Source organism: Mus musculus, chromosome 6 (assembly GCF_000001635.26).
Source record: "Mus musculus strain C57BL/6J chromosome 6, GRCm38.p6 C57BL/6J".
Taxonomy (NCBI): Eukaryota; Metazoa; Chordata; class Mammalia; order Rodentia; family Muridae; genus Mus; species Mus musculus.
Genome location: NC_000072.6, coordinates 118,878,769 through 118,904,978, shown reverse-complemented (window position 1 = coordinate 118,904,978; position 26,210 = coordinate 118,878,769). Strand labels below are relative to the sequence as shown.

Genomic DNA, 26,210 nt, shown 5'->3' with positions numbered 1-26,210 from the left:
GGGATGAGACTTGCTTTTTTGGTTCCTTAGCACAGCGTGGAGTGTGTTCCCTGACTTTAAAGAAGTCAGGCCCTTTGTCTGCAATTATGAAAATGGACTGGCTCCCTCCTCCCTTCGGAGAGGGGCCTAATGGGAAGGACTACAGCACTCAGGGCCGAGGGAACGGCACTTTGGGCTGAAAAGGTTCTTACTGCTTTTTATCTACTGGCACTTTTTCAATTAAGGAGTCTCCTCTGAGATGATCTATCACCTCCCTGTCTGATAAGGAAATAATTACCATCAAAGCAGCTCCATTACACATCTCATGTCCTCCCCATGCTGTGGACAGTGGAGAAAAATCAATCGCTTCCCACTTGCAGCCGCATCTCTGTGAGCATGGGTTTTGCAGCTATGGGTACCAATTTTCTGCAGGCTCCTGATCTTTCTACCCCACCTCCTACCTTCTTGGGAGTGGGGTTTAAATACAAGTTCTTCTGCATGCTAGGCAAGCATCCTGCCACCGAGCTATATCCCCACCCTTTTTCTCTCTTTCCATTTCCTTTGTCTCTTCTGGGCTAGGAACAATGGTTGAACATCCGTGAGTGTGGAGAATTCTTGTTGGCATGTCATCTCCTGCCTCTGCCTGCTCTGGAAAGCCAGTGTCTTCTAGCTGTAGCCCCACTGACTCGTGTCTTCTGGCCTGCAGGCACTGTTACTATATTCAACCCTATGTCAATACTATATCAAAGTTTGTTAGCACTGTTGGTGATGGTTAATATTCTTTGTCATCTGGATTGGATTTGGAATCACCTAGGACACTCACCCGTGGGAAAGCTGTGTCTGGAAGGGCATTTCCAGAAAGTATTGCCTGTCCCAGGGTCTACCATTGCACACTGAATATAGGGGGCAGGGGTGGTGAGGACTGTGGTCCCCTTTCACTATTTCCTGGTTGGTATCACGAATCAAACTGCTTGTGTTGCCATGACCTCCCCGTTATTATAGATGCATTTCTCTGAAAAAAATATACCCTTTATCCTTTGGTTTCATCTGTGTATTTGGTCACAGTGATAAGAACAATAGTTAAAGCACTGTCCACCATGATGAGAAGAGGGCAACATTATAAAAACGACAAGGGTACTGTTGTAAACACACCAAGCTCACCTTAACAGCCTTTGCTCTCCCTCCCTTGCTCCCTCCCTCTCTTCTAAAACAGGATATCATATATCCCAGGCTGGCCCCAAACTTGCTATGTAGTTCAGGCTGGCCTCCAACTCCTGATCCTTCTGCCTGCACTTCCCCAAGTGCTTGGATTTCTGGCACGTGATACTTGATATTTTGAAATAGAGACTTTAAATTTTTAGGCATTTTTATATATGTGCACAGAGTATTATGCTGGTATTCAACCCAAATTACTCTGTGGTATCCTCTTTGTTTCCCCATGAAGCCTTCTTTCCACTTAGTCCCCAGTGGTTACATTATTAGAAAATGACACAACCCCTCTACTGTTATTAGTCAGTCATTAACTATTTTTCCCACAAGGAAAATAGTTCATGAAGGTCCACCCCACTCTTCAGCCCTGCCATCTTGCCTTTAGAAGAAATGCAGAGATTGTGACTTGTCAGAACTCACAAGGATCCATCTCTTGGCACATCACCTAGTTATCTTTCCATTGGCCCCCTGAGGAGCCTTCATTCTGAAGGGTGAGAGAGAAGAGCTAGTGGATCCATCATCCTCTCCTGCACACAGAACTTTCTCTGAACTGTAGGGGTTTAAAGCAGGGCAGGAATGAATGGCCTTTCCTCTGTACCCAGAGGGCTTGGGAAAGTGTGGCTCCCTGGAGAGGACCTGATTTCCATCCATGCCAATAACTGCGGAAGGAGAAACCAGTGAGTGCTTAAGGACTGAATTTATGAGGAAGCTGAGTCTCCCTGAGCTAGACTGATGGATGCCTGGGGGAGAATGTGGCACACACTTGTGGATTGTTTGTCCTTGTGTCACCTGGCCTTTCTTTGTTAGGAAGGATTGTCTCCTAGCTGTCGCATCCCTTCAGGCTACACTTGCTTCTCATTAAGGAAAAGTACCCTGTGCCCCTAGTGTGGAGCCTAAAGCTAAGGGTCCCCCCAGCTGCTCATCCATCTTCCTCCATGGACATGAAGACACTGGAGAGGGGAAGGAAAACTGTTGGTTGCGTTCAAGCCTTTGTTTTTGGTGTGCAGATAGAGCTGACTGAGCAAACAAATGCTCAAGTCACTAGATTTGCATTGAAGTCAACAGAGCCTTGATTCTCTCCCCCAAACAGAATTCTTGGGGGTGTTTACTGAGATCTCCTAAAAATCAAGTTCTCAGAGGAGGCGTGGCTATTTGGCCAAAGCAATATCACTAAAGCCCAGGAAAATCCCCTTTCCGTGGGGATAAAAAGACAACAGAAAGGTCAGTGCTGTGTTGCTTGGGTGTTGAGATTCCTTCCTCCTTCCACATTCAATCCCCAGGATAAACATCACAGTGACAAGAACAGGACTGTTCTTGACTGAGATTGGAGACCTGTGCTCAGTCCCAGAGGGTCCTAGAATGAGAACCAGCTCTAGCCTGCTTGTTTTCTACCAGTGTGGGACAGGCATCTAAAGCTGACCTATCCAGAGAGATGGCAGGGCAGAGCAGTTAAGAACAATGTAGAGTCAGCTTCTTTCTTTGGTGCCACTTAGCTGTGTGTCCTTAGGAGGGGGCCTGTGCTTCTCTGAGATTTCCATTTCCTAATTCATACATAGTAGCCAAGTGTGCCTGTTCCATAGGGCTGTTCCGGGAGGAAATCGGTGTATGTAATGTGTGGTGCAGGTAGAGAATGTTGAGAGTTCTTGACTGGTCCTATAGAGGTAGGAGATGTTTGTCAAGCATCTGCTATGTGCAGACATGGGACCAGACAGCAAAGGCTTTCATGACATCTGCTTTCTGTACCACAGAAGTGAACCCACTTCAGTTAGGACAGGTCAGTGCTCAAGTGTTTGCTTTAGGAACTTGGTGGTCCTGAGGGAAGAGACTTAACTCAAGAGAGTAGCATGCATGTGACCACCAAGCTTTAGAGACGCCTGTGGCCCATTAGTGCACCAGCAGAAAGTGATGTGTCTGCTATGTCGGAACTGGAGGGATCCCCGCGTGAGTATGTATACGTGTATGTACACACGTGTCCTGTACAAACTGGACATATATGGACAGAATGATGGCCAGTATCACAGAGAAGAAGCCAGCCATTGCCAGCCTATTGTCACTTGGGTTTTGTGGGTTAAATGAGATTATTTAAGCCAAGTACTCAAAACTTAAGAGAATCTTTTCGCATCCACTAAGATGACTACCATTTAAAAACCAAAACCAGCCAGGTGGTGGTGGTGCATGCCTTTAAGCCTTGCACTCAGGAGAGATCTCCGAGTTTGAAGCCAGCCTTGTCTACTAAGTGAGTTCCAGGACAGCCAGGGATACCCAGAGAAGTCCTGTCTCAAAAAAAAAAATCAAAATTAATTAATGAGTAAGCAAATTAATAATTAATTCAAATAAATAAACCTCAAAGAAGAAATAGAAAACAAAGGTAGCTAAGATATAAGGAAACTGGATTCCTTGCGTATTTCTGGTGGAAATGTAAGATGGTATAGCTACTACAGAAAACAGTATGGTGGGTTTAAAAAAATTTTTGAATTTCTGTACATATCACGAAAATAATAGAAAGTATGGTTATCATGGAGATACTTGTACGCCATTGACCACAACATCATCATTCATAATATACAAAGGTGGAGATGCTCCAGGTGTCCACAGACAAGTTAATGGGTGAGCAAAGTGTTGTGTATATACAATGTGTTACTCCAATGGGTATTAGTCAGACTGTAAGAGAAATATGTCTTGACATAGGCCACAACATGCATGGTGTGATCAACCTAGGAGATATTATGCTAAATAACCAAGTACCCAAGAAGCCAACTCCCTGGGCATGGCGCTAGATTAGCAGCTCCTGGGGCCTAGATGGGGAGAGAGTAGTGAGTTCATGTGTGGTGAGAAATTTCAGTTTCTCGAGGATAGGAGAATTCTGGATACTGGTTTTACAATAATATATTAACACGACTGAGCTTGCACATTTATGCATTAGTAAGCAGGTAGGTTTTATAATATATATCACCGTGGCTTTAAAAAAATACATAAGGGGCTGGAGCAATGGCTCAGTGGTTAAGAACTCCGCATGCTCTTCCCCAGGTCCCTGGTTTGATTCCCAGCACCAACATGGTAGCTCACAACTGTCTGTAACTCCAGGTCCATGGGGTCTGATGCCTTCTTCTGGATTCTGCAGGTGCTGCATGCACACACAGCACAGACATACTTGCATGCAAAACACATAAAATAAATAAGTGAAAAAAAACACAACAAACCATGGAAGAGCTCAGAAAATAACTCTTTGTGGCAACAGAATCTAGTTGAGTCTTAGTCTGTTTCTGTTTCAGACATAAAGTACTTGAGACTGGGCAATGCAGAAATAAAAGTTCTTAGCTCATGGTTTGGGGATGGGGGTGGGAGGTTTAAAGTAGAGCAGTAGACTCTGAGAGGGGTGTTGTAGGCATCTCATTGGTAGGAGTGCTCTTGGGAGGGACATGGCATGACTGAGACAAAAGGAGACAGAGAGAGTGGGCCCGACATGCTTTTGTATAAGGAAGCTGAGAACTTAACAGCTTCCCACAAGGTCTATGTCAGTCCCTTCCAAAGGCAGCATGCTTAATGACCTAGTTACTCCTCACCAGGTTCTACCTCTTAAAGGGTCCACCATGCCTCATGCTGCTACACAGGGGGCCGAGCTTCTAACATGGGAACCTAGAAGGACCAACCTCATGCAAGGCCATGTCAGAGAGAATGAGAACTGTGGTCCACAGCTGTACTAGGCAGACCTTCTGGTAATTGGACTTGGGAAAATATGGAGGAGAGAGACCCAGGTCAGGGACCACCGCCACCGCTAGGTCCCTTGCTCATACAGACAGCGCGGAGAGATTTCAGGAGCACAGAGAATAGCACACATCCCTTTTGTTTCATAATCAAATTGAAACAGCCCTGGGAGAGGCGGTATCACTGTGACTTCAACTCATCCTAAGGAATGAGTACTGACATCCTGTTTTAATTAGCGGAGAGATGCTAGGGACACAGGCCCGAGGAAATGTGTGTTCCTACTCTGCTGTGCAGACACAGTGAGTGTGCGTGGCAGGGGCTCTGGGGCACAGCTCAGGGGCACATGAGGTGGGGCCTGTGTCAATGGATAGAAGCCACTTAGAATAATTGGCCTGTGGTTTGGAAGGTCCAAAACTACTCTCTCCTGATTCTCTGGGTCAAGTGCAGAAGATGTTCAGGAATAATCTGCAGGGCCTTCGTCTGTCTTTATTCTTCTGGTGCCCAGGATGCTTTTGTTAGAACTGTGAAGTGTAATTACAGACCTGACAGGCGACGGCAAGTCAGAAGAAATGTCTTACTCAGTAGACACTGAAACAATGATTTTAAGCAAGGTGACAGTGGAGGACTCTCTCGAGCCCGTGGGCTACTTGTGAGCAACAACCAATCCTCAGATATAGTCACTTCCAGGGTAGGCAACTTCCTTCTTAGAAGATCAAGTAGATAGATCCCAGGACACTGAGATCAATCGCCGTTATCCCTAGAGTGTGGGGCAGGGCAAAGAACGATGTCACCCGCTGATGCCCTGCCAGTCATCACTCACCTTCTTTAGCACTGCCTCTGGGTCAGGCATAGCTGGGATCAGGGTGCGCATTCACTCCGATGGAGCTCCTGCATCAAGGGTCATTGTCCAGCGCAGGCTTTGCTGAGGAAGCCAAAGAGGGCCAGAGAGGCCGGCAGTGGCTGCTTTTCTATCTTCCTCTGAGGCTAAGAATAGAGTAAGTCAGAATCAAGTGCCTTTTGTGACAGCAGGGTATTGAAGACATGACCTGGGGAGGTGGCTTTTTTGTTAGGCCCAATGGCAGCTAAGATCACACCATGGAAGTCACTAGAACAAGAGCATGGGAACTGGCTAAGACAGATGGCAGAGCTCTTTACATGCTACGGAGCAAGAAGGGCACTGAATAGAACTCACACTTCTAGGAAAGCCGGCATAGCTCAGAAGACAGCTCAGAAAGCATCCCTACTCAACACCCTGGCTTCCGGAACCGCTTAACTCTGGTTTGCCCCAATAATGTGTGCCTGACCTGTGCTCCAGTCTGAGGGGACTCAAAGCATGGCAAGGCTCAGGGACACTGACTGGCCGGCTCCTCAGATCTGTGCAGGTGCACTACCAGGTGATCAGTAGGGCACAGCTGCTGTTCTGCCCCCTCTAAGTAGACCACTTCTCAGACATTCTTTTCACTCTTTGATTTGCTCCCTCTCTGCATTTGATTTGATTTTTGATTTTCTTACGTGCTTATGTGAAGGATTGCCACCTATATGTCGGCGCCCACAGAGGCCAGAGGACGAGGTTGAATAACCTGGAGCTAAACAGTTGTGAGCCACCAGATGAGGGTCCTGGGTATCAAACTCTTGACTGCTGAGCCATCTCTCCAGACCCCCGTGCATTTTAATTTGATTGGGGGGTGTCTACAAGTGTTAGATCATAGGGACTGTGTTGGGGTGAGGCAGGCCATGCAGGCCCTGAGAAGAAACACGGTCAGAGTGCCTAAGAGGAGGGACCCCTCGAGCATTTCCCAGGAGGTACAAGTTACTTCCTCCCAAAAGCTGAGGGAACTCTCATGAATTATTCTGGTCTTGACCCCAGCTCCTCCTCCTGTGGTGAGCAAGTCCCTGGACCTATGGGTTTTGCTGGAAGCTGGCCTCTTTATTCCCATGGCTTTCATTTTCCTTTTCAGGGGACCTCTCCAATTCTACTTCTACCTGGCCCCCTATTCAGGCCGCAGGATGTCCCTTGCCAGAGGACAAGTCACTTTGTTACTGATCTTTGGGTGCTGGGTTCCAAACTCTCCAGTGGTTTAATGCTAGAGATCAGTTCTGCTGCATCTGATGCTAATGTAGGCTTGCTTTGCCCCCCACTTGTTTGTTGAATTAATATATGCATATATATGTACACACATATATATATGTGTGTGTGTGTGTGTGTATGCATATATATGGATTATGTTTTAGTGAAAAAGAAAAGCTAAAGTAGCAACCCAAATCTTAACTCTTCATCTGTCAAGCATCTATGTATGGCTTGCAGGCTGAGAAAGGCACACAAATCATTAAATAACAATTATCATAATTAGCAGGGCGAGCCTATGACTAATCACCCTTGTGCCCAGAGCTTCCCGTTTACCTTGCCAGTGGATTAATGGATATTGTGAGGCTATATAGGAAGATGATGATGTCTCATCTCTGTAGACTTCTTCACTCCAAGACCATGTTCTTTCTCAGAAAAGGTGTCACGATTGCATTCTCTGAGGCTTACCAGTTCTTGTTCCTCAGTCACCCTCCACCTAGGATTCAAGCAAAGCACTGCAGCTACCAGCAGTTCAGGGGCAGCCACAGTCAGGAGCACGGGCCAAGGCTTCTGGGGTCAGCAGGAGGCAGGCACTGGTGCGCCTAGAAACCAGAGCGCATCTTTCCCCTGCCTGCTTCCTGCTCTTACAAAGCATGAGAGCCTGCCCTGCCAGCTCCCCTGTAGCCCTCACCTTATTAAGGGCTTCAAGGGCAGGAACGCTGTGGCAGCAGGTGGTTTAAGGTCATGGATGGCTGGGGTGATAGCCAATGAGCACTATTTACAGTTGCTATGATACTAGGATGAAGGAGGGGTTCTGTCCTCTTTCTTTAGCTGCAGGGCGACCAGCCACTCAGATTCTGCTGGGACTGTAAGTGACACCTGCAGCTATGACAGTCTCCCTATCTAGCAACAGCTACAGCCTCTTGGATCCTCTCTGTCCATTTAAGAGTCTCTCTCTGCCTAACACAGGTACTATGGAAGGAAGAGACACTATGTAAATCTTGGACCCACATGTTCATCAGCTATGGGTGGTCTCTGCTGTCTGCCTTCAGCTAAGGCAGTATTAGTTTTGCAGCCCTTCCTAGAAAGTTGCATTAGGCAGGACCAACTTATCATCTGTACAGTGGAGAGTTGGAACTTCTTATAAAACTGAGGGGTTGGTGAAAGGCATTAATGGCCAGCGGTACACTGACCTGGGTTAACCAGTTAACCAGTCCCGACAATGCGATAACTGATGATCACCAACTGTGGGTCCCATGTGAACACTTGTATGTTCTGAGAAGAGAGCAGGGTTCACACGGAATGTTGTGGGGGAGGGGGAGTAGGTGGAAGAATTGTAATAGATTAGTAATCAAATAGGAAAATTTGAGGTAGCATTATGTGCTATGAGGAAAGAGAAATAATGTGGAATTAGAGTCAAGGGCTCCTTGGCAAAGTGACATTTCATCTGAGACATGAATAGAGTTGAGGAACCAGATCTATAAAGATCCAGAGGCAGGGTTCCCTGGATAGGAAACAGTTCACACAGAGGCCCTATGCCAGGGGTGGATAGAATATGCTAAGTTATAGGAGCTGGCTCTCTCGCAAAAGAAAAGAACAGGTCTATATATGTCCTGAAATGATCAAGTGAGTGGTACCTCTGTGCCTCACCGCAAGTGAGGGCTGAACTCACAGAGGACCCCTACATTGGCCAGATCAATCCCAATGTAGGACTTATTTTCCCCTTAGCAGACAAAGCTAACTTATTTATAGGATGCTATTAAGAAATTCATTTGAAGGATTAGAAAATAGCTTGGTGATAAAAGTGCTTACACTCTTCTAGAGGACCTGAGTTTGGTTCCTAGGACCTAATATTGGATAGCTCATAATTGCCTGGGACTCTAGCTCCAAGGGATCTGAAACCCTTTCCTAGACTCTGTGAGGACCCACACACACATGGCACACATATATACTTATAAATACATATTTTAAAAGAATCAATCCAATATGTTCTTCTGGGTTGATGGCCTTACCCTTCACCCGTGTGTGCAAAGTTCAGTCTTGCAAGTTATCCACCATGCTGATGCACCTGTTCTGATAATGAACCAGGGGTAGTTCCTGAGACCCTGGGATGGGACACTTGCCTTCAAGGTGGATTCTTGGGTGTGACACAGGGATTAAGGTGTGTTTTTGTTGTTGTTATTATTTTTGTTGTTTGTTTGGTAACTGAAATCATAATCATTTTCTTGATATTAAGGTAAAGAATGACTGGTGCCTGGGTGGGGAACCAACTCTAGGGCCTGTGTATCCTTTTCCCCCACCTTGTGAAGTTCCTGGTAGCCAGAACAGTCATCAAGCCCCAGATATGTGTGGAGCCAAAGAGTAGGAATGACTTCTGCCCACGGCATCATGTTTATACTTGAACAAACCCCTGGGAGCCACGGTATAAGGAAGACTGAGATCAGTAAGGACAAAATCCTTAGCCACATCCTGTGGCCTCGAGGTCTCGTCTCTTCCTTCCCCCTCTCCTCCTTTCTCCTCTCTGTGTGTACAAGAACATGAGCACATCCCCACCCCTCTCCAGATAGCACCACACATTCCTAGTTGCTGCTCCCTTTAAGCCAGCTTGTTTGTTCCCTGTCTGTCTGGTAAGTTACATCTCCATGTAAATGCTAAGTTCAGAAGATGATAGTTAAGCTTTACAATCCATAAAAAAAAAAGCCATGAATAAAAACCAACCATAATGGACAGCAATATGTGGGAGATGGCCTTTCCTTGGGGCCAGATAAATGTGTGTTTACCATATTCAAGTTCAATCTTGATAAAAAACCATTGGGAATTATAGTGGAACAGGAGACCGATGACAGATTTCGGGGAGCAAAGTGGGGTACCATCTTAGTTAGCATTTTATTGCTGTGAACAGATGCTATGACCAAGCCAACTCTTATAAGGATAACATTTAATTGGGGCTGGCTTACAGGAGCAGAGGTTCAGTCCATTATCATCAAGGCAGGAATGTGGCAGCATCCAGGCAGGCGTGGTGCAGGAGGAGCTGAGAGTTATACATCTTCATCTGAAATCTGCTAGCAGAATACTGACTTCTGGGCAGCTAGGATGAGGATCTTAAAGCCCACACCCATAGTGACACACCTACTCCAACAAGGCCACACCTTCTAATAGTCACACCCCCTGGGCTGAGCATATACAAACCGTCACAGGTACAATGACTAGAAGTCGGGGAACACAGCCACCCAGACTCTGGTCGGACACACCAGGCCAGGGCAGGCGCTCTACTAGCCTAAGCTACACCACACTGTCTCACATCTCTGAACATGGTGCCATGGACCTGTGCCCTGGCAGCTCTCAAAGGACCAGGCCTGGCGCTGTCTGTACCTTCCGTGAGAGATGCAGCTTATTTGGTTGCTCATAGCATTTCTAATGGATCTTCTTGGGTTTTGCCCCATGGGCTGTGGCAGAACATTTTGACAGGGGCTTTGGGAACCAATGGATCAACTCCAGTAACTTAGATGGTGTCAGGAAGGATATGCTAGGAAGTCATTTTGGGATTTCTGGCATCTTCCTTCAGAGTATCACAACATGGACACACATGGGATGGGAAGACTGTGTGTCTCTCAGAACAGGAGCCCGTCCTGCCAGCGAAGCTGGTGGTGTGAGGTGCGAATGGTGAATTGGTTGCAGGATATCTGAGCTATGCTTTCCTCTCTCCAGGACAGTGCCTCCCTTGATCTGGTGAGTGGGTTAGAGTCCTCTGGATGTTTCCTGTTTGAGAACAAGCCATATGGCTCGCTATAATGCTTATGTCCAGAATGTCCGGAAGATTGTCAAGCCTTCCCTTCAAGACTGGAAATGTGAATCAGGCCCTAACTCTGTGGCTTAAAAGTAGCTCTCTCAAGTCTGTTTCTTTCCCAGGAGGCAGGCACTTCCATGGGCTTTGCCTAGGTAATAGGTATACAGAGATCCCCGAAGGTGCATAAATCTGCCTTCTCTTTTCCCTTTGGAGGCAGTTAATTTTTTCCTAACCTCTCATTTGCAGTCCAAGGAAGGGCTTACCATGTTGACTGTGAGAGAGCTTTGCCTGAGGGCATCTGAGCAGGTGCCCAGAGAACAAGCTAGATCCATTCCATTTTTCCCCAAGACCATTCCCTGTGTGTCTGAAGCTCACCCACCCACTCCTTCAACTCATGTGACCAGGAAAATGCTCTGCCCACCTGCCTCTGCCTGGAAGCAGCTTGCCTGACCCTCAAGCTGTCAGATGCCTTTCTCCCTGTGTGCATGACTGCCAGAAGAGATAGGCAGGCTTACTATTGGACCCCCCCGCATTGTTAAAAATATGAAAAGGATCATAATCAATAAGTCTTCATAAACCATTTTTTTCTGGTAGGTCTTCAAAGGGGTGAGGAGGTGGCAGGTATCTGGCCCGGCTCTCCACAGGGTGATCACTGGTAGGAAGGCACTTGCAGGTCTCAGCTGTTCGCCAGGCACAGCGGGGCATCTTTACAGTAGTTGCTTTGTCTTCCCTACCACCTGCAAAGAGGGAATTGCTGTCTCTAATTTTAGGAATGAGAACGCTAAGGAGATTCTATGACTGACCCAAGAAGTTGAGTCACACCGATGGAAAGTGTCCCCCAGGCTCCTTCCTGTCCCAGGAGAAATCAGTCTACCATCCTCTTGCAGATCATGTAGGTCCCCAACTTAGTATGTGTGGGAGTATCCTGCTGCCCTCAGATGACAGGGTCCATTTGTCACAGATTTCATCAGACAAGGACCCTGATTCATATCCATCCATATGGCCTCCATATCACCCATGGAAGACCCTGCAAATCTCAGCATTGTCCTTGACAGCAGAGGGCACATCTCACATCCCACCTGAGTCTTTCAGCTTAGCTGTGCTGATCCGCACGCCGGATTCACTGCCGGAAGCAAGACTTAGCTTGATGCTTCATTGATCTCTCCGGTTCTTTTTACTCAGAATGGCTCATGGCTGGAAGGTATCCACAAGTTAATCTAGTCTAATTGTCCCAACTAGGATGTGCCTCAGCAAACTACAGGAAGCTCTCTAAACATACCTGTGAGCTGGGAAGCTCGGGGTTCAGTCCACATCTTCTCTCTAAGTGCTGTGGGAGATGCATGGCCTGTCTTCTGGTGTCTGTTCTTTTCTCTCCTATTTTTTGCCTGCTACAAGGTGGGTGATAGCTGTCACGGACCACCAGTAACTGATGACAGACAGCAAGCTGGAGGCAATTGGTCTGTATAAACTGCCCAGAGCAGACAGTTCCACACAAGAGGAAAGAAATACGCTTCCATTTTGTTTAATTCACAGAAAGGAAGTCCAGACCTACCCTTTGGGATTCAGGTGCTGAGTGTGAGGTTCCGCATCCTTTGATGTTTTCAGGAGCTTTAGACATCCTCGGCAGTACCTATCAAGCTCATGTTTCCCTTGCAAAGCCCTATGGAGAAACACAACACTAGTCATGTACAATTAACCAGCAAGTGTTCACCTGGGTGGTAAAGGTCCCCTGTTCTACTGGCAGCTAGCTCTGTGGCTCTGAGTTCTTTGGGATCCACTGTGCAGTGACAGTGCTGCCAGGTTCCATTCATTTCTAATAAACCCGGAAGCTGCCTGTAGTTCTGAGAGGCTTTGGTGTCCATGTAGGGGTTCAGGATCTATACACCTGACTGTCTAAACTCACCTTACGACAGTGCTGGTTGAAGGATGACCAGGAAGAGCATGGAATTGGGGATGATGCAGTAGTGTAGTTGGAAGCAAGATAGTGAGCTTGGGATGGCACGTTATTATGGATGATGAAACTTCAGCTTCCTTGTTATTAATATCTATAAAGAGAAACGCGGCTCTGGGGGTCGGGAAACGCTCTGAAAGATGACATTACACCTCCCTTTGTCCTTCGCCTGTGGTGAGCACTCTGCGTGTGCTACCTGTTCTTTACAGAGAGAAACTGGGTACAACTTCAGCTATAAGGTTAGTGTTTCTTCCTCTCTCTCTGTGCTCAGGAATAGAACCAATGGCCTTATCTATGTTAATAGAAAAGTAAGTACCACTGAGCTATATCCCTTGACTATGCATCCAAGGCAGATCTTGAAATTTCAGTCTTCCTGCCTCAGCTTCCCCAGGTATCTGGGTTTATAGGCCTGTGTACTACCAGGCAGAGCTCAGTTATGTTAGTCATGTTAGATTGATCTAGAATCAGGACTTAGCTAGCTACGGTGTTAGTTGCATTGAGCAGAGGATATTGCCTGGTATTTCTTGTCTTCTATGTAATCCCTGAACTTCGAAGGGTATTCCAAGAAATGTGGTCTTTTACTGCTTCTTGTCTTGGTCAATAGATTCTCCTAGAGAGTACTTAGCTCCCATGGGTGGACCGTTTCTGTCTAGTAGACTTTTGGGCTGCAGTCTACTGTAATTCTCAGGATAACATCACGGCAGTTACTGGGAGACTAGCTTCCACCCCCACCCCCACCCCCACACAATACACTTTCATTTTTTGTTTGTTTAAAGTCATATAGTTTTGACTCCAGAATGGATGTTACAGTGAACTAAAGATGGAGATGGATGGATGAAGTCAAGCCGTACATATAGCCCAGATTGTCAGGTGCCTGCACTTTCCCTAATTGACACTCCTCATCCCAGGGTGGGAATATGGACAGCCATAGGACTTTGACAAATAGGTTCTGGTGAAAGTTGGGTACTGCATCAGCAAATTTTCCTAGGATCTGTTCTTGGGGTATTTATTTACATCCTTGGTATAGATTGAAGCTGATGACTAGATAGGTTTTCCTGGTGTCATCTTCCATTTAAAAGTCATTTTAAATATTGTTGATGCATCTTTATTGGGCCATTGATCACCCGCAACATGCATTTTGACAGCAGAGATAAAACAAGATCACTTAGCCACCACGGGATGACTAAGAGCAAGTGACATGAAGAAGAACTTGTCGGTATACGAGTCAGGTGAAATGAAGTGCCATGTGTGGTCGTCCCTGCTCTATTTTTACCTCTCTGGGTGATTTGTTCGGTGGCAGCAACAGCTTCAGGAGCATCAACAGAGCTGGCTCTGATGGGAACTAAAGACCCCTGAGAAGCAGGGTGAGTGCGCAGTGCCTCCTGGTCAATTGGTCACACTGCTGGCCCTTGCTAGATGCTAACTACATATTCCTGCCTTTTAGTCTTAACACATTTTCTTTCTGAGAATCATGTCCTGTTTTCTTCTATTTCATGTTGGAAAGGCTTTGATGAATGGGTCAGCGTCATCAGCAGGGTCTATCGTTTAGTTACATTCACTTTCAAACATAGAACCTGCAGCTGGATTAGGTGGTCTGTTTTAACAGCATATAGGCTGCATGCCATACTCACGACCCAAGTGTGGCCTGTACCTAAGGATTGCTTCCTTCCTCTATGGTATCTGTGCTTGCTGCCAGTTTGTCACTGCAGTGGAGAAGTGTCATGCTGGACTCATTGATAAGCAATTTCCTTATACTGCCTACTGAGAAAGCCTGTCCTATTACATACATTCCATGTCACCTAACCTCATTGTCACTTTAGATTCTTCAAGTGTCCTCCCACCTCAAATACTATAAATTCTTAGTGTTTATCATTTTGGTGGTGCGAAGGCAATTTTTCTGATCTCTGGATGTGGCATGCTTGTGTGATGATGTGTTCACAATGGAAACTGTTGAGTGTATGGAGAAGATACAGGCCTGCGTGTACTTCATAAATCATACATCAGAGGAAAACAGCACTGGGAGTGGGCAAGAACTAAAATAAGAAAAAGAGCGCCAGTGGAAGGCTGTGGTGTTCCTTTTACAGTTTTTGTTGTGAGTGAATAATTGGGGGTAGATAGCCTTTGAGGAGGGTCTACATAAGGGTCCATGCTTGTACCAAACAGATTCATTTTGACACTGGCAGGGTGAGATACTGGGATTTGCAGAGCATAAAAGCATAGGTGATAGGAACGCAGGAGCTGCCTGAAGGGACCTACCTTCTTGTGGGAGATGTGCAGTGGTCAGGGCTGGAATGTGTGCACTGGCGAAATCATCTCATGCTTGCTATGGTTCAGTGTCCTAGCCTAGAGACAGAGGGGTTAGCATTAAAAGCCACAGCGATTCCTCAAAAACAAGGCCTGACTTCCATTACACTCTTTTGTGCACTCTGCAGTTTCAAACACTATATTGCCGAGAGTTCTTAAAACATTATGGTGTCCTGTGAAGAAAGTTTCCCTATTGTTCCCATCCTACTGGTAGAGAGCTGTGAGCTTGTATTTGCAGAGGCCAACCCATTTAGCTAGTATGTGATTTTTTTCCCAAGGCTCTAAATTACATAAGATTAGGAAAGAGCAACAGTTTTACCCTGCAACCTTTATACAAACCGCTTGGCCAGACCGAGCTATCAAAGGCAATTGCTAAAAACAACAGCGATAAATCAGTGATGAAGGGAAGGGTTACATAATAAACAGCACTAGGAAAATCAGTTAGCTGCTTGAAAAAAAATATTAAAGAGGTTTAGATCTTCAACTCATTCAATTTGCCACAATGTAGCCTAAGTTAATTAAGTAGATTAATGGGAAGAGAAGAAGAAAATAGGGGTGAGAATGGAATCTCCGCCTGGACCAGCCTTTAGATAGCACCAGACAATAGAAGAAGTTACAAATGTCGATGACAGTTTCCACTTCACTATGTTAGAAACATCACCAGAGATAAAGGAGCAAATAGAAAACTTGTAAAGATGCTTACCACAAACATTACATTTTTCTTTTTTTAAATATTTTTATTACATATTTTCCTCAATTACATTTCCAATGCTATCCCAAAAGTCCCCCATACCCTCCTCCCCACTTCCCTACCCACCCATTCCCATTTTTTTTTTTTTGGCCCTGGCGTTCCCCTGTACTGGGGCATATACAGTTTGCGTGTCAAATGGGCCTATCTTTCCAGTGATGGCCTACTAGGCCATCTTTTGATACATATGCAGCTAGAGTCAAGAGCTCCGGGGTACTGGTTAGTTCATAATGTTGTTCCACCTATAGGGTTGCAGATCCCTTTAGCTCCTTAGATACTTTCTCTAGCTCCTCCATTGGGAGCCCTGTAATCCATCCAATAGCTGACTGTGAGCATCCACTTCTGTGTTTGCTAGGCCCCGGCATAGTCTCACAAGAGACAGCTACATCTGGGTCCTTTCGATAAAATCTTGCTAGTGTATGCAATGGTGTCAGCGTTTGGAAGCTGATTATGGGGTGGATCCCTGGATATCCCTAAAGCAATAAGAAATACAAAAGGTCTGTTAGGTAAGTAGGCAAAAGAGTCACTCAATATCACTAGTTGCAATAATTACCGTTCTAACTTAAAAAGAAATGCCTTTCATACAATAATAATTGTATCTATATATCCATATTATATATACATACACGTCTGTGATTGTGTGTGCAGGATTGAGAAGTAACACACCTCCATATCTGAAAGCAATCAAAATCAGAGTTCCTACAGAAGACCCTCTTGTAGCATCTGGTGTGAGAAAGTCTCCAAGAAGGATTAGAGGAGAAAAATGTATCAAAGGACACAGGCCAGGTCTGAGGAACTGCACTGGCCTGGTCTGAGATACTTAGCTCATTGAAAGGAGCAAAGATATTAAGAGACTAAACAGGAATCCACCAGTCTGCATTGATATAACTACTAAATGGTAACCAGTGAGGAGAACCTGTGACCATGGGTCACACTAGCATTAACAAAAGTCATGCTAGAATGTCACCTACCCCTTGGCCACCATTCCATGGCTTCTGAAGAATCATATATATATATTAATGATTGCTAGACTATATATATATGTATGTATATATGTATATGTATGTGTGTATGTGTATGTATATGCATATATACATACACACATATATAATACACACACGTATATTATACACACACACACACACACACACACACACATATATATATATATATATATTAAGCCTAGTAAGTGGTGCTTGAGTGAGGACCATGTTTGTATACATTATTGATATAACTGAACAGGAACCATTCAGTGGAGAAACTAGACATCACCTTAACCAAATAATTAAAGTTAACCTCCGTGCTCCTGGGCAGACCAACACCACACATCTCTGGATTCACCCCTTGAGATGATCATAATGTTACTTCTGTGGTAGACTCACCCCAAACACACAGTCTTCATCTAATCATAAAGAAATAGCAGGCAAATCCAAACTGAGCAATAGTGTGCAAACATCCCTATGTATCCTTTTTAAATGCCATGGTCATGGAAGGCAGAGTCGGAGGGAGCCATTGTGTAGTAACGAAGGCTTAATGTGTAACAGCTAAATGCAATGCATGATCCTAGGTGGACTCCTAGACTAGTTTATTTTCTTTTGAGCTATGAAGGCTATGGAGTAAAATTTGAGATATGTAAGATAGACACCATCTTGCATTAATATCAGTTAATTTCTGATTTTGCTAATCATGTTGTTTGAGAATCCTGGCATAAAAGGGCGTCATATTTGGAATGCAGTCTCAGATGAGTCAGAAAATCTATATGCATGTATGTATGTACAAGGTTGCATATGTATCTGTCTTATAGAAAATGTTGGAGCAAAAATGATAAAACATTTAACAATTGTGCAATTGGCTGAAGGCTGGGGTGTCTCAGCACTCTGACAACTCATCTGTAAATCTGAACGATTTCAAAACGAAGAGTTAAAACCACAGTACAAGGCTAAGCCACGAAAGGGTCAGGATATGAGAGCGAAGCAGGCGCTCCCGAGGGCTGTCAGCAGGATTGATGCGGCCAGGTTTCTCTGGGAATACAATTTTCCAGTTTGTATCAGGAGCCTTAGGAGAACTGCTTACCCTTAGCTTTGCTACCATACAAAGAAAACATGGAAGATTATCTCTAATGCCCCTGAGAGAAGGTTGCTGAGGTCACGGAGACAGTGTGGAGTGTAGCCTTGATGGGTCCTGGTGGGGTGTGGCAGGTACTGCTGAATCTCATTTACCATGGATAGATGAGGGAACTAGAAGTGGAGAGGGAGAGACAGACAGACAGACAGACAGACTAAGGCCAGTGTGTAACTAGAGATGAAGCTGGGACCCAGAGTGGCAATGGATAGCTCTGTAGCTTTCTTTCTTAGACTAAAATGCACACCTGAGATACCATATAAAGAAAATATTTTCTTTGGTTCCAGTCTATGATGAGGCTCACCTACTGCTCTGGGTTAGCTTTCGATGCCAGATGCCAATGCCAGGGGGCACATGTGGCAGTGGCCAAGAAGACGAGAGAGTGGAAAGGGCTGGAGTGAGTCTTCAGTTTCCTTTAAGAACATGGTCCCAGTGACCCAACTCTTTCCCATTAGGCCCTCTTGCTGAAGAGCCCACCACCCCATCAGTAGCACAAAGCTGGAAACCCAGCCTCCAACACATGAACCTTTTGGGGTGCACTCTGTATCTAACCCTTAGCAGTGACTCTAAAACCCATACTCCTCAGTGACCTCCTGGCTCAGGAGAGCAGTTGGTGAACTCAGGTTCTGCCATCGTTCTCTGTCCCTTCTGACACTGCTTCCTGTCTTGAAAGACAGCGTTCCTTCTAACAGGCTTTCCCTCCTTGTCAACTCTTTTCCCTTGGGTTGCCCCACATCTAGTGAGAGTCTCCATCAGGCCACTCTCACTGCTTCCTATTGCACCTGATAATGAGGTGCCACGGTGTTACTGTAATTTGGCACTTAACAGCTCATACTAATGACACCGCAGGCTTTGAGATGAGCTAAAAGCAGGAAAAGGTTTGCCAGGGGTTGACTCTGAAGGACATCCATATCGCTTCATTAATATGGCTCAACTCCCACCTGGTGGTCAGGGCAAGTTCTCCAGGAAGGAATCGTGTTGTAGCAAAACAAGCATGGACTTTGATACCCAGTAAGTTGGGATTTCATGTCTTCTTATCTGTGTGGTTCCCAGTGAAATTTGTTGGCTCTTACTTTTATTGTTAAAGATAACAAACTATCTCAGGCTTTAAATGAGAGGACAAGTACCAGAGACCTGTCCTAACCAGCTCTTGCCAATTCCGTGTCCCTCCTAGCTAAATGGTTGTGTTGTGCTTTGGGGTTTCCCTGTATGCACTGTCTTAAGCTGCGCTTCCAGCATTTCTGATACGCTGCACCTTCAAAGACCTATACAAATGTCCTATGATTGAGGCATCCCACTCAGAGATCTTTATATGTGCTCCCCAGTGGGTGGAAGTCACAGATGAGCCCCAACCTCATCCTGCAGGGGAGCTGAGCCTGGCAGTCCTACTGTTTCAGCTATAAGCCATGTCGCTTCCCTCTATTCTAGTGGATCTGTGACTACCTGTCATCACCCAGAAACCTGTTCTGTAAGTGACCTCTATGATCTATATCTCATAGCTGAGTGGTTTATGCCACAGGCGTGCTGCTTCTACTTGCTGAAGACGTTGGGGATTAAAGGCATTGTGATAACAAATTGCTGCACTCTTTATACCAACAGACACTCCCGTCCTCGGGAAGACAGTCTTCAGGGATGATATTTCTTTGGGTCGTCTCCTCTGTGCTGAACGTGTTAGGCCGACATGTCATCAGACACACAGAAAGTTCCTATGCAATTGTATAGGGGGGAAAAAGGGGGGTTTTAGTGAGTAGCCACCTACTAAGTGACACCTCAGGTGCTCTGTGTCCAGGAAGCAGACCAGCCCCCTTCCTTCAACAGAATCTCTTAGCTCACCATGTGCTTTGCAACTAAAGAGTAAAATCATGTGAGAAAGCCTGCCAGGATCCCACTCCATAGAAGCACTTAGCTCAAATATAGCATTTCCCCAGAAGGCTTAGGGTGGTGATGTCTGCCTGTTTCACAGTAGTTTGCACTGGGATCAGTGAGGCATCAGAAGTAAAGCCTCATGCTGGGTTCTGAAGAGCAGATTCGGAATGAAGTAAGAGCTCAGAGCTGTTAGTAAACTACAGAGATGTGCTTGCCCTCCACCAACAGTCAAGGTTACTCAAACACAGATAATGTTTTAGTATTGAAAAGGTTTTTTTTAACAAAGCAGACCTCAAAAGCCTTGAGAAGAAATATAATGAGAGAGGGGGGGGAAGAGAGAGGAAAGAGAGAGAGGAGAGAGAGAGAAGAGGAGAGAGAGAGGGAAAGAGAGAGAGAGAGGGAGAGAGAGCACTAAACATCCTCTTTGCTTCTTAGTGACAATTTTCCAACCTATTTAAAGCCACATTGATTCCCAAGGGAGAAACTACCACCAAAGCATGGATGGAGAAGTTTTGCTTTCTTGCTACTATGTGGAAATGTCCCTCTGATAATGTAAGGAATAAGGTTTTCCAATAAAAACATGCAGGGTGCATTGGGAATCATGATGCTGACTATCTGCTGACTTTCTGTGGGCTGTTCATCTGCTTTGCTGACTTCTCAAGGATTGGAGATGATCTTATTAAATTTAAGGTAACGTGAGCAAGGTCATCTCTAGTCCCTCTTTGATTTCCATGTAATATAGACAGGGCAATGGTTCCGATACAGAGCCGTGTTTGTCACTGTCCTCTTTTGCCGCTCAGGTACATGATTCCTATTTTTAGCAGCTTTGTGGTATTGTGAATCCCAGACTTCAACTCCCAGTGAGTCAGAAGGTCTGGCTGCCCAGAGATATGTGACTCAGATGACAAGAATAGTCCAATCACCAGGAGGTGAGGGTTTAAAGCAAAGCTTTTGTGCTCAGTGGAAAAACGTAAATGAAAACAGATGTTTAAATAGAAATCTATTGCCCTTCTGGGAAGGCTCTTCTCTCTCACCCCTGAAAGTTCTCATTCTCTTCCCGGGGAGGAACCTGAGCGGCTGGCCTAGAAATAGGGCCAATTCATTAGCCGTTTCCTCCACCTCAGGAGCCTTCCTGGCAGCCCAAGGGAGAGATTTCTGGGTCACATCAGCATCAGGAGTTGACAAAACAATCTCCTCGTGGTCAGAAATGGTGGGGTCAGAGAAGCAGAGGACAGATGTAGGGGCAGTTGAGAGACACATTGAGTTATGAGATTTTTATGTTGTTAGGGGTAAGAAACTAGAGAAAAATGGTAGATTCTCAAAAATATGAGAACAAACAGGTTGATAGCTTCTAGATTAGATATTAGATAAGAAATTATTTATAATTTATTTACCCATCAGTCCCCATATCCAGATATCTTCCAATCCATCTAGCTGGCTATCTGCCCATCCATCTATTTATCTATCTATCCATATACCCAGTCATCTGTTCATCTATCCACCATTCTAATAATCTAGCAGCCCACCAGCTATCCATCTGTCCATCTAACTACTCATCTATCTATGGATGACGATCCATAGTCTCCTGTTCCCTCCCACCTGTGTCACTCATCTACCCCATCCTCGTTTGTTTACCCACCTACCCACTCATCTATTTTTATCCATCTATCTACCCATCCATTAATCCTTTCAACCATCCACCAAACCATAGTCACCTATAACTTATTCATTTATTCTTCCACACAACCACTTATTCACTCACCTACCAATTGATTTCTTTGTCCACCTGCCCCACACACCCGTCCATCTATCCATCCACTCACTCATCCATCTACCATCCATACACCTATACCTTCATTCATCCATCTGTCCACCCATCCATCTTCACCCATCTATTTTTTTCCAGCCATACACACTCCTACAATCTATCCATTTGTCTCTCCAACATATTACATATGGAACTCAGACTCTTAATTAAGTCCTTTGCTCAGTACTAGGGAACAACAGCCATACCTGAGAAGCATACACAGTGCTTGGAGGAAATTTGATAGAGTGGCGCGGTCTTGCTACAATATGCCTTCCAAGGTTAAAGTTTCATGATTCCAGGTTATCAATACTTGTGCGCGTAAAATATCTTTGTCCTCAGAGAAGCTCTGCTTCCGTTGATATAAATGGGCATTCAGGATAAACCATAAAGATAAACCTGAACAGATGAAGCTAGGGTCAGTGTGTGTGTGTGTGTGTGTGTGTGTGTGTGTGTGTGTGTGTGTGTACCTTGTAACCCTTTGTAGTTCCCCAGAGATGCCTTTCAGAGTTAAGACCCATACCTGAGATAACACATCCTTTTAATATGGGATTTAGGAGTCTGGGGGTCAATACTTTCTCCCCCAAGCTCACCGGAGTGAAGATTCTTATCTGGAAGCTTCTGTAGCTGCACTTTTAGCTGCTGTTTCGATTTTCCAGTGTTCCATGAAAGCTCCTGAATCTCTTCCCTAAATAAAAAGTCATGTTTGGTATTTGGTAAAATGTTTGTAGCATAGTGCTCAACCGAGCAGAACTAAGCTACTGACAAAATACTGTCTCAGCCATTTAATAATAATAGCTAACATTTGTATAGCACTCTACAGTATAACAAAGCACCTTTAACACACTCAGCCTCCTGAGCTCTTTGCAGCGGCCCATGGAGGCCCAAGGGCAGGTTATCCTGGGTGATTTACCCATGATATCATCTGCCCTGGGGAGCCCATTCTAGGACTACAGAAGATGAGCGAGGTCACATGTAGACCCCAAAGCCAGAAACTGTCCATAGCCACTTCCTCTGAAGGCTTTGATCAGACCCCCACCTCAGACTCAGTTTCCTCTCTGCCTCTAGTTTCCACACCCTGGTGTGTCTCACATGTGGCTACCAGCGTAGACTCCTCAACTGCCCGCTTTTCCTGCTTTAATGCAGGGACCGCTCTAGGATTAGGTCTAAGATCTCAGTACTGTTGTCTTCTCTAAGTGGCCTTTTCTATCTCACTGCCCCCCCTCCAACACACACAACCACCAACACATTCTCTTCTCTGCACCTGGATGCACTTGGTTGGACCATATCATACTCTACTTAGATCCCTGGATTGCCCAGATGCAAGCTGAAGAGAGGCCGATGTTGCTTCCGCTGTCCATGTGGCAAAGGGCAATTAATTAACAGCATTCCTCTTTTGAACCAGTAAATCAGAGACTTTAAATTAATGAGATGTGTCTGTGAGCATCACTGTGAGCCAAGAATTAGGTTCACTAAGATGGACACCGTGGGCCAGAGGTAGCTTGACACAGATGATAAAGGTGGGAAGGGGGTTTGCTTACAGGTCCTGGCTACGTGGCTTTGGGTGTTGTGTTTGGACCTGGAGAGTCCTTCATAGAGAAATCTTCCCATCCCACTGTCATGGCAGTTGGTATAGTGAAAGTAGTCACTTCTTTCCAGTCTCCGTACTGACCACAGATAGTTCCTCTCTAGTGTTCTGGAAGATCTCATTCCATTGCCCCTGAGGACTCGGTGAAGTCTGAGGAGATAGGGTATGGACCAGAAAGAGGACTTCACAGTGGGTTCCAAGAGAAAAGAGTGATGGGTGCTACCATGCATGGGCCAGGGCCTAGACACATGTGAGTGTCCTGAGGCAGGAAGGGTGCCCTGCAAGTGGGAGGAGATTCCTTGACAATGAAGAGTCCCCTCCCCAGGCCTTCTTCCAGCTATCTATCCCTTTCCCTCAGTTCCCAAATTGAAGCTATCATCCTTAGACCTCAGAACCCTTTGACAGGTCTATGGGTCAAACTGATAATCTTATTATGAATTGCAAATTGCTTTATGAGAAAAGATTCTCCTCCTCCTTTCTCTAGATTCTAGCAATATCACTTGTTCTGAGTTAATGGATAAACTTAGAAGCTATAATTCCCCATTCATATAGTAGACATAGAAAATTTAAAATATATATATTAAAAAGTAAGAAAAATTCTTAAACCTTAGGGAAACTATGTCCTCTTTAATTTTATTTAAAAACTACTATTTATTTTATGTGTATAGGTAGTTTGCCTGCATGATGTCTATGGACAGCATGTGTGCCTGGTACCCTCGGAGGTTAGATGAAGGTATCTTTGGAACTGGGGTTACAGACAGTTACAAGTCATCATGTGGGTGCTGGGAATTGAACTCAGTCCTCTAGAAGAGAAGCCAGTGCTCTTAGCCACCTAGCCATCTCTCCAGCCCCACAGACATGGTATAATATAGTCATGTTCTTCAAGTCTATATTATTATAATTACATAGTATAATATCAAGTATTGAATATTAAAATATAAATATATAAATATTAAATATTAAACATAACAATATATGGTATAATATTAAAGCATATATTTTTAAAATTCTGCTATATGTAATTACTATGCAATATGCCATTTACCCTTTAATAATATGCCACAAATATTCTTCTTTACCATTAAATATAAATCTACAATATTATTTTAATACTTGTGAAATCAAATTATATAAAGGCACTATAATTAATCTAACCAATTTCCTGTTTTGTGAGTACTCTGAGAAAGGGCTGTTTTCACTACTGTCAAGAGCATTGTTAAGAAAAATAACTTAGTAACATATATATAGGTAGAGTTATATATATCAAATTCCGTATACACTTCTTTTTGAAGTTATGTTTAGTGTGCTTTATAGTTGGAGAGTTCTGCCCTTTTGCTGTATTTTTGTGCCCAGATATTGCCATTGTAGAATGTGAGCCCTGGTGCCCCACAGCCTTCCCAGCTGGCTCGGTGTCACCTTCAGTCATCTGAAAAAGAAAAATGAACACACAGGATGCCATATTGAATAAAAATGTTTTCCGATCCAACCCAAAGCCTTGAAAAATATGACTTCCCATAAAGCCACTGGCAAGATCTGGCTGGGCCCTAGTGGGAGCAACCTCATGGCTACCCTTGGTTCAAACACAGCCCTCAGTTGCAGTAGAATTTAGAGAATTTGCAACTCAGTCACTGCCTCATAGCCATGCTTCCCAGTCTGCTTGAGACGTTTAATGTGATATAAGAGGAGGAGATGTGCGTGGGAGGCCAGTTACATTCACCTATGAGCCCCAGATGAGGCCTAGATATGTCATCCCTCCCTTTGTGACCTGGAGCAGCCCCTTCTGTCCTCACTAGGTAGCCAACAGCAGCAGGAGTGAGCTGGACACTGGGCAGGGTCCTGAGTTCCTCCTTGACCCATGAGCCCTGTGACTCTGGCGAGTGACCTGCAGAGGCCTGTGCAATCCATCTCCTGTGGCTACTGGGGCTCAGATGACATTTAGAGAGCCCAGCACAGCGCTATGGCTCTCCCCATTTTCATTTGTGCAGACTAGGGACTCCCGCATCTAACCTGTGTGGGTCTGCTTCATTATGGTTCTAGGTTGGATTTAGGAGAGCCTGCCTTTTGAAACATCAGTTTTGTAGTAGCCGGGGAAGTTTGGCTTTCTCTGGATTTGTATTTTGCAGCGATGGCCTCAGGCCTTGAGGCTTCTGTGGAAGAAGTGGCCTGCCTCCTTATGGTGATATTACACAGGTTTCTGTAGCACACGTCTCTACTTGTATTAGTTATTACCTTGATGGGTTTTGTCTGGTAGCCATTTGTTTGGGAAAACCCCTGGGCTATCTATCTACATAGTCTCTAAATACTAATGCAACAGATGGTTTATGAAGAGCCAAGCATTTGAAATAGGCGTAGGAACTTTGTTTCACAAGAGCATCATCCGAATGGGTGTGGTATGTCTCCGACTGCTCACTTGAATTTTCAGCCATATGACCCACTCCTGGGTCATTCCACCTCTCCCTCATTGGGAGCACATTGGAACCTTTTCTTTGTCCTTCTCTGCTCTGTCACTTGTATAAGGAGCTAATCCAGCCTCAACATCTGCCAAGTCCTTTCAGATTTCGAGACCTTTGTAATTCTGTGGAGGAATTGTTCACCCATAGTTTGGTCCATTTGTCACTGGGATACTGTCCATCAGTGGAGGATGCTAACCAATAGTGTGAACACAGATTTTCTGAGCTCTGGAATATCTGTAAGCAGAGTGCCTGGCCCATCTGAGTACTGAACACACTTGAGAAATCAAGTCTCAAGGTTCTTGGTTGGGCTGTGTCAATTGCTGAAGGACTTGGGCCTTCATGAGTTTTGCTGGTTAGAGCACTTCCCTGCCTCTTTAAAGAACGTGAGTATCCTGTGATCTCTGTGATGCCACACAGGGCTGTCATGGTGAACACCAATGCTTCTAGGATTCACTCGATGCCCTGTAAGAATGAGTGCACAGAGTCCTTTGCTCTAAAACTGGGTCAGAGTGTTGTCTTTGTGAGAACCTATATTGGCTTTGTCTACGTTGTTGTCTCTATCTTGACTAATTCCCTATTGTGTGTCTCCTTGAGCTACCAGACCTCTTCCAATAACTTAGCACTTTCTAT

The 26,210-nt window shown here is 45.0% G+C and overlaps 1 protein-coding gene and 1 long non-coding RNA gene across 50 annotated transcripts in view; one reads left to right on the top strand and one right to left on the bottom strand.

The window, feature by feature from the left end:
- The window catches only part of Cacna1c (calcium channel, voltage-dependent, L type, alpha 1C subunit), a 610,145-nt gene that overhangs the window by 292,406 nt on the left and 291,529 nt on the right, over positions 1-26,210 (top strand). The gene's annotated exons all lie outside the window — the stretch shown is intronic.
- 4931430N09Rik (RIKEN cDNA 4931430N09 gene) lies at positions 19,436-24,821 on the bottom strand. Its single transcript, NR_046053.1, has 4 exons — positions 23,081-24,821; positions 22,133-22,227; positions 21,749-21,938; positions 19,436-19,575 (listed from the first exon to the last, which is right to left on the bottom strand). It is a non-coding gene; the product is annotated as an RIKEN cDNA 4931430N09 gene (long non-coding RNA).